This window comes from Mauremys reevesii, linkage group 11 (assembly GCF_016161935.1).
Source record: "Mauremys reevesii isolate NIE-2019 linkage group 11, ASM1616193v1, whole genome shotgun sequence".
Lineage (NCBI taxonomy): Eukaryota > Metazoa > Chordata > Testudines > Geoemydidae > Mauremys > Mauremys reevesii.
In genome coordinates this window covers 57,947,124-57,955,596 of record NC_052633.1, presented here as the reverse complement: position 1 = coordinate 57,955,596, position 8,473 = coordinate 57,947,124, and positions in this window count along the sequence as shown.

Genomic DNA, 8,473 nt, shown 5'->3' with positions numbered 1-8,473 from the left:
GTTCGCCTTACCAAATATAGTAGGTACAATCATACTCTAGCCCAGGGATAGGCAACCTATGGCACAGGTGCCGAAGGCGGCACGTGAGCTGATTTTCAGTGGCACTCACACTGCCTGGGTCCTGGCTATCAGTCCGGGGGGCTCTGCATTTTAATTTAATTTTAAATGAAGCTTCTTAAACATTTTAAAAACCTTATTTAATTTCCATACAACAATAGTTTAGTTATATACTATAGACTTATAGAAAGAGACCTTCTAAAAACATTAAAATGTGTTACTGGTACACGAAACCTTAAATTAGAGTGAATAAATGAAGACTCGGCACAGCACTTCTGAAAGGTTGCCGACCCCTGCCCTAGACACTCTGCTCCCTGACAAGCCATGTGCACTTTTGGGGCTGCATCAGTGGGAGCAGGTGTTGCACTAACCCCCCACAGATAGTGTGTGATCTTGCATACAGGATCACATATGCTGGAATATCCAGGCTTAATGTAGTGAGTTACGAAGGATTTTCATACTTAAATCTGACTATCTGTGAGTTATTTAGATTTAATTCAGTCAATGATATCTCTGAACCCAGTTTCCTATTAGGATGATTCTTTTAAACTGTAAACATGATGAAGGCTAGTACTTATTCTTCTTTGTAAGACTGTTATGGTGTTGAGAAGGCTCAGCCACAGCACTAAGATGTCTTGTACATTCTCCAAGCAAAGTGTGGTGATTTAGCCTATTAACATCACTAGCAGCAGAGTGACTAAATCACAGTATACCACTTTGATAATGTAGGGGAAAGAGGCTAGAGTGGTCTATAAAGTCATTTTGATCTGAAATATTTTTAATACACATACTGAGCAGAATCATTGAAACTCATCCTTTATTGTAACTGGATAGGTCTAGTGTACACTGGTTCAAACTATTAATCTTTGCTTAAATGATACGAAAATTCATTTTGCAATACCCTCTTGTTCAAAAGGGCTACAATATATTTCTTCAATGCATACCTGAAATCATATCTTGGCATTGTTTCTCTAGTTTATCTGAAGTTATAAATAGCTGAGTATAGACCATGAATTAACTCATCAGAATTCAGTACCATTTTCATGGACAAAGATATCAATCTGGCACCCATAACCAGCTTATGCTACTGAACTATTATTTATAAGTAATTTATTTGAACAAAATAACGTGTAACCATTATTGTTTTATGGTCAGCCTCGGTTTTTTAAAGTTGTGACAACTGTAGAACCAGCAGGCTTGATTTTCTCTCCTTTACACAGATGTAAATCAGGTCTCTTGAAATCAGTGGAGTAGCTCAGGTGCAAAACTGTCAAGAGAGAAGTTCAGACCCTAAATTCCTAGTATTTAGTGAAAAATGTTGCAAGAATATCAAGACAGAAATCAGTTAAAACAAGAAAAATTATTTATCTTTGAATTTTAAGAACCCAGGGCTTTTTATGGACTTAAATATGGAAATCTTAGTAATTCTAGCACTAAAATAAATAACGGGAGAAATCTGCATATAAGAAGATACAATGCAGTGCAACTATTAGAGTCATGGTTTCCTTTTGTCCAGAAAAAAACAACACACAACAGTGTCAATAAATTACTTCAGAAAATTAATTTTCACCTTTGATAAAAATGTGTTTTTTACCTTATCTGAACATAACATGAATGAGAGTTTACTGTTTAATTTTCCTCACCAATTAGCATTTATGTTATGTAAATTTGGTGTAGCAGTTGAAGATAAACTATCTAAAATATCAAATATAGCATTCGTCCAATTACAGTATTATAGAATGATTCATGGGGCAAACAGGAGCTATCAGACCATTATACTTGATATCTGTGAGCAGAGTCTGACTCAAGAGGCCAGTGTCTGTTTTAATATATTTCTCCTGACCGCTAGTTTTAAACTTTCTATCTAGATGGCATATACAGTACTGAATGATGCATTCTACTTATATTAAATTATTCCTCTGAGCTATTTGAGTTAATGCTGCTGCTCTAGGAATCTGAATGTTCACATTCTGATCTATCAAACTCCAGAGTTAAAGGAAACTACCAGAATTATGAATCACAGTATGTCACAAGATTTAAAATGCTTGTCACCAAGAGGACAAAAATTACAAGAAAACATCAGCAGTGGGATACCTCTTATTAATGAGAAATATAGAACTTACAACAACATTGAGCTGTAAGAAAGATATTAAATCTGGACTAGTGGCAGTAACAGTCTATGATAGGCATCAAACACTAGGGAGATATTTCCATTGTTTATAACTTCATAGCAGCATTCTAAGATTTTCCACATGAAATTTCAAGTTTATTGACTCCTTGAAATGTTAGCCCTATTTAACAATTAATTTCAACAACACATTAGTGTATTTACTTAAAAATAGATATTTTGAATCCTGAAGACATTTCTTTAAGATTAGACCCTCTTCATGGATGTGAATTTGTTTTATGGGTTTATGTGGGACTAAATTAGTGCATAGGGCTTGTGCTGGCCTTCCACACGGGCTGAATTTCATTCTTAAAACTTCAGCTCAAAATAAACTACTTATAGATAAAACTTTCAAAAGTACTTTGGTAACTTGAGATCCTAAATCACTTCAGTGTTTTTTAAAATGTACCCTATGTCTTTTTAAAGTAGTAATTTTAGTCTATGACAACATATTCTTCTGTCAGATACCTAAATCAAAACACTCGGGAACTTTTAACAAAACTCGGCATTGTCTTAATATAGAACACTTCCTCACAACTTTATATACCAGACATAACTGCATTAGTCAACACCATACAATCATTTAATATTTGTATACTTGGATTCAGCAACTTTATTGGTGTCCTTTTTGATAGTGATGCAAGATATTATTACAGTTTTTTTTCTATACAGTATAAAATATTGTATATCATTATTAGAGTTGAAAATGAGTAGGGATTCAGATATTCTCTAAACTTCCCAATTTTGTTTATAAGGGCAAACTTCTGTAGCAATACCATATCTGCCCTTTAGAGCTCAGAAAGCATTGCACTAAACACCTCATAGATATTCCTATAGCACTTTTTATTGTCCCCGGGTTATACAAATTTGTTTCTGTTCATTAATAAACTTATATTATGTATCTGTAAGCTGAATAGAATGCTATTTAAATGCTCTTTTCCCCTGAGCTCAGAATACTTGCAACCCAAGCCACAGCTACTGCAGAAATTTCACACCGGAAATACAGACCAGATTGAGGTGAAGGTGCTGAATTCAGAAGCACTGAAGGGCAAAACTTCAAAAAAAATAGGGGCCTATTTTTTATGCAAAATATGCAGAATTGGACACAAACAGGTAACTGCATGTGTAAGTACCTCATGCAAAAAGGATAACTGCATGTGTAAATGCACATTTGCACAAACTAATGCACATACAGTTATCTGCTGGTATATTTGGCAGGCACAATTTAGACATCTGTTAAAGGGAAATACTTTGCTTTAAGTATTTATATGGTTTATTAAAAATCATGGGTATAGTGTTTTACACTTAAACTGTACTTTACAAAGTAATTTTTTTCTAATCCAAAGAATTTACAATTTGAGCCCAGTCCTGTGAGATGCTGTGTCTCTCAGGACTGGGCCCAAAGTTAGCCAAGACATGGTATAGCAGTTCAAGATAAGGTGAATGAGGGGCTTATTGATGAGAAGGTAGAAAGAGTCCCTCCTGAAATAAGTGCTATGTGGGGGTGTTTCCACCTAACACAAGTCTTGAAAGGGTTAAGGGAGCTTGAAAGTGCTAGTCACCTTGCTGATTGCACCTAGGGAGGGGGTAGTCAGGTGGAGGATGGATTTAACAGCGGAGAGAGGAGGTCAGTAGAGAAGGAGACATAGAGGAGAGGATGTAGTGAGTGTCTGCTGCCTGTGAAGGGGCTGGCTGGAAGGGCAGAAAAGCAGAGGTCTACTCCTCAGATGACCCTGAAGGCTGAGGAAAGATCAAAGCCACTGAAGGGTGATGGCCTTCCTGATTCCCTGGCAAGGTGGAGAAATAGGCCAATCCAGGACACTGGGTGGAGTGAGGCACAGGAACCAAAGGATAGAGGTGATGATAGAGGTGGGGTGCACCTGAGACTTGCCTGAAAGGGAGAGTGGGTGGTCAGCAGAGTGAGAGCTGAGGACTAGAGAGATGTGAGAACACTGCATTAGAGATGAGGATCCTCTTGTGAGGGAGAGGGCTGGCCAGCTGACCCCAACAAGGGCTGAAGATTTAATGGCCTTCTGGTTTTGTTGGGCTTATTAAAGGACTCTGTGGCCACAGAAGGGGTCAGACTCTTGAAGGTGATTTGATCAGAGGGTCAGACCATGCCTATGGCTAGACTAGGCTGAAGAACAGAAGGGAAACTGAGGCACAGATGATGCAAGGTTACATCCAGCCACTGGGGGTGGGCTGGAACAGCAACTTTGCTACAACCACACTTATGGATATTGCTTAGGGCTAAAAAGACAACCATTTCAAGGGGCAACATGACAGAAGTCACAATGTCCAAAATAACCTACTGCTGAAATACATATCTTTTTCTCTGGGGTGAGATGTATGTGGGGATTTTTGGTCTCCCCTAAACATGACTTTGGAGTACAACATGAAAGCTGGCAATATGATCTTTGTTTAATGACCTAATACTGAGATGTCATCAATGCTATTTGTGATGCCACTAAGCCGTTCATAAGATGAAGGTCTAAACATAATTCTAGACATGTACATTGTGACGCTTGTGTGGCCACAACAAAAGACTCAGGCTTTGTTGTGGTAGTTTTGCATTTGCTTTCTTGGCTGAATGTGACTCAGACTTTAAACTGTTCATAGCTATAGCCAGTATCTCTTGTCACTTGTAGTGTGATGAATATGAAGTTTTAATTTGCAGAGTATATGAGTATGTGCTCTGTTTACTTGGGCTCCAGCGTCAAGTCTTTTAACTGCAAACTAAATAAAGCTTTCACTCTTTTTACTGTTCCTTTCTGGTATATGAAGTCTCCCTAAGTGTGCTCTGAAACAAAGAGTATTATTGGGTTTTTTTTCCCCCCACCTTTAAAAATATCAGCTCTTGATTTCCATTTTCTTTAGGACTGGAAGGATATAGATATCACAATAAACGTAAAACTGAAACGTGGCTTTCTCACTCTTTAACTACAGGAGAAAGTTGAAGTGAGTCTATAGGACCAACAACAGACCTTCTCTCCTGTCCACTACAGAATTTTCTAGGCTTCCCTACCAGAATCAGGAATTTATTCTGACCCAGGTGACTTCCACCAGGAGATTCTTTTCCTAAATCTTCTTCTGATAGTTCTGATTTGCAGTCTTACTTTTAATTTTATCTAGGGGGAGTGGTATTGACCCCCTGTATTTAGACTGCCTGCCACTTTTCATTATGAAAAATTTCCCCACTATTTGTTTTTGTGGCTTGTTTGTTTGTTTTTGTTTTGGAAATACCTCCATGGTTTGCAGCAACAATTTGAAATTTGGCAGAGTGATAACACTGCGATCAAGGAGTGCCTTTGCCTAGTTCTGTGAATTTGTTCCTACTTCGCTGAGTTATAACTTTAAGATGCCAAATATTGCCATTTGTAGTCTGCACTATGCTGCTAAAAACTGAGTATTCCAACTGCACAGAGCATGCTCCATCCCCAGGGAATCTCCCCCTGGAGCCTATGCTAAGCGTCCTCCCTAGCATTTTCCTAAATAACCACATGGAACCATAGCCCCAAAACACAAGAGGGGTGGGATGGGAGTCATAAGACAACCTCCCCACAAATCTCATTTTCTGGTAATGCTCCCCAAGCTCTAGCTCCTCTTTCTGGGGAATTAGTATCTTCCCTGACCCTCAAAACATGTTGCCCTACTGCTTATCACCATGTTCCCTCAACCAAACCATTTTCTGTTTTCCTGCCCTAGCTTAGAGCCTGTAGGCGGAAGAGGATGCAAAATATTGCAGGAGTGTCCTGCAACAGATTCTCTGTCCCTGCCTCCCAACAGCTAATAGCACAAGGAGTGCTAAAGGAGCGGGAGAGTAGAGAGAGCACGGGCAGGAGGATGACAGAGCACAGCTGCATGGATAGCTGAGCTGTGAGTGGATTCTGGGGGTACTTGCATGTGTTTGAGTATCTGCTTGATAGGATGTAGGGGAGAGGGGAAAAGAAGGTATGTGAGACTTCAAGGGGTGGTGACAGGAAAGACCGTGTGCAATTTTGGGATGGGAGGCAGCAGAGTACATCTCCATTAGAGAAATGTTGTGGGGAGCAAAAGACCACTTGTAAAAAATTTTGGGGGGAGGAAGCGGGGGAAGGGTGTGGAATTGCTGAAGAATGCATGTTATTTGTTGCAGTAGCCAAAGTCCCCAATGAGGATTATGGCTCCATTGTTAAGCACTGTCCATACGTGTACAGTAAGAAGATATGACCCCTGCTTCAAAGAACTTGCTGTATAATTTAAGACACAACCAGCGAGAAACAAACAAAACTGGAAGGGACGGGAGGTATATACATAAGTTACCCTGTAATCCTTTGTTCCAATGTGTCAGTCATCATCCTTTAGTGGCTGGGCCATAAGGAGAGCTGCTTATTCCTGCTGCTAGCTAATGTTGTTGCTATATTAGCTCTAGTGGTACATTTCTCTATAGTGGCGAAGTTCCAGCATTTGAATGCAACTTATGTGCAAACTAATAACTCGCGCATTACAACAGAACTTTTCCCTCTTTCCTTTTAGGAAGAAACCTTAGAAAATTACACAAACTGTTTAAAAGAAAACTGTTCAGGTTGTATAGTCAAGCATGGAAAGTTGGGAAATGCCTTGATCAGTGGCCCCCAGGTAGCTGCAATTGAAGGGAGTGTGGTCTGGAAAAATGGATGTGAAATTGGGAGTCAGATGGTCCTGAGTTCTATATCTGTTTCTGTCACTGACTAATTGGATGGCCTTAGGCAAATCACTTCACCCTTCTCCTTCCATTTTCCCATCTATAAAATGGTAGTACTAATACTTAACCACCTACTACTCAGAGGTGTTGGGAGGATTCATTATTTAATGTCTGTACATTGACTTGAATATATAAAATGCTAAGTATTCTGAAAAATGCTATAGGTGTCTCACATTAGACACCTAAACTTAGTGGACACTTTCACAAGTTTAGGCTTTCATTTGTGTGCCTCAGTTCGACATCCGTTAAGGAGTTTTTCTTCAAAATTCCATTCTGATATATGGGGATAAAGTATTTGTGAAGAACTCAGATATTTATGGCAACCAGTGCCCCAGAAAAGCTCCTGAGTAAATTAATAATTCTGTGCAGATGGTATCAGAGGGGTAGCCGTGTTAGTCTGTATCCACAAAAACAGCGAGGAGTCCAGTGACACCTTAAAGACTAACAGATTTATTAGGGCATAAGCTTTCGTGGGTAAAAAAAACCCACTTCTTCAGATGCATGGAGTGAAAATTACAGAAACAGGCATAAATACATGATGCCACATACACCCTGACTAAATGGGCCTTCAACATGGGTTCTCCACTTGTAAGATAACTCTTAAAATAAATTTGCTTGAGAAAGAGGCGATGAAACAACCACCTTAAAACTTGGCTGAGACTTTTATGGTTTATAAAATCTAGCAACAGAATGTGAAAAATATTGTTATAGCAACAACTCTTTATACTGGTAATATTACCTTTTTAGATACTGCCTTTCACCAAACAGGCTCCCAAGGAATGTTACTATATATAATTAGTATAGTTTCACCTCTGAAATGCAGATAGCTCTGGGGTAAAGAATGACAGCCACCTACACCCTAATCCTGCAAATCATATATTAGTAGCAAGAAATCTGTTCCTTATCCACTTGAGAGCTTTGGTTAAAAAATTGTGTTTGATGATCAAATTTAAACCTGATTGAAACAGAACAGTTGATGTAAAACATCTTCTAGATGAGGCAGAAGCCTAGACTACAGATTTGACTATGTATGTGAAAATATCCCAATGGAGCATGACTGTATCTTGATGCCATGAGACAGTATTTTAAGCACTGAGATGGCTTGCAGTATGGTCTAGGCCCTTGGGATAAGTGTACAAACTTTTGGGGGAGTCCCTCTGAGGAGAGGGGACACAAGGTGGTTAGCAGGGGCACATGAGGACCTGATGAAATAGAACAGTACTGTATTCTTGCTGCTGGCTAAAGATCCCATTAAAACCAATAGGAGACCCCAAATCTTGCATGACATTCTTGGCCATCTTGTTACATTTTTCCATATATCAAGTAAAATATCATGTATATGGGGTGGGGGGCACAGAACTTCCCCCTGTAGTTTGAGGGAAGATGCACTGTGCTAGCAGCCAGGAGACTCTGGATTGTAGCGTCACCTCTTCTATTGTCTGCTGTTAATATTTTGGTGTAGCTCACAAGTCATATTACTCACCATCATAGATCTTAACTTGACTAGGATTTAAAGGTGTGATGTT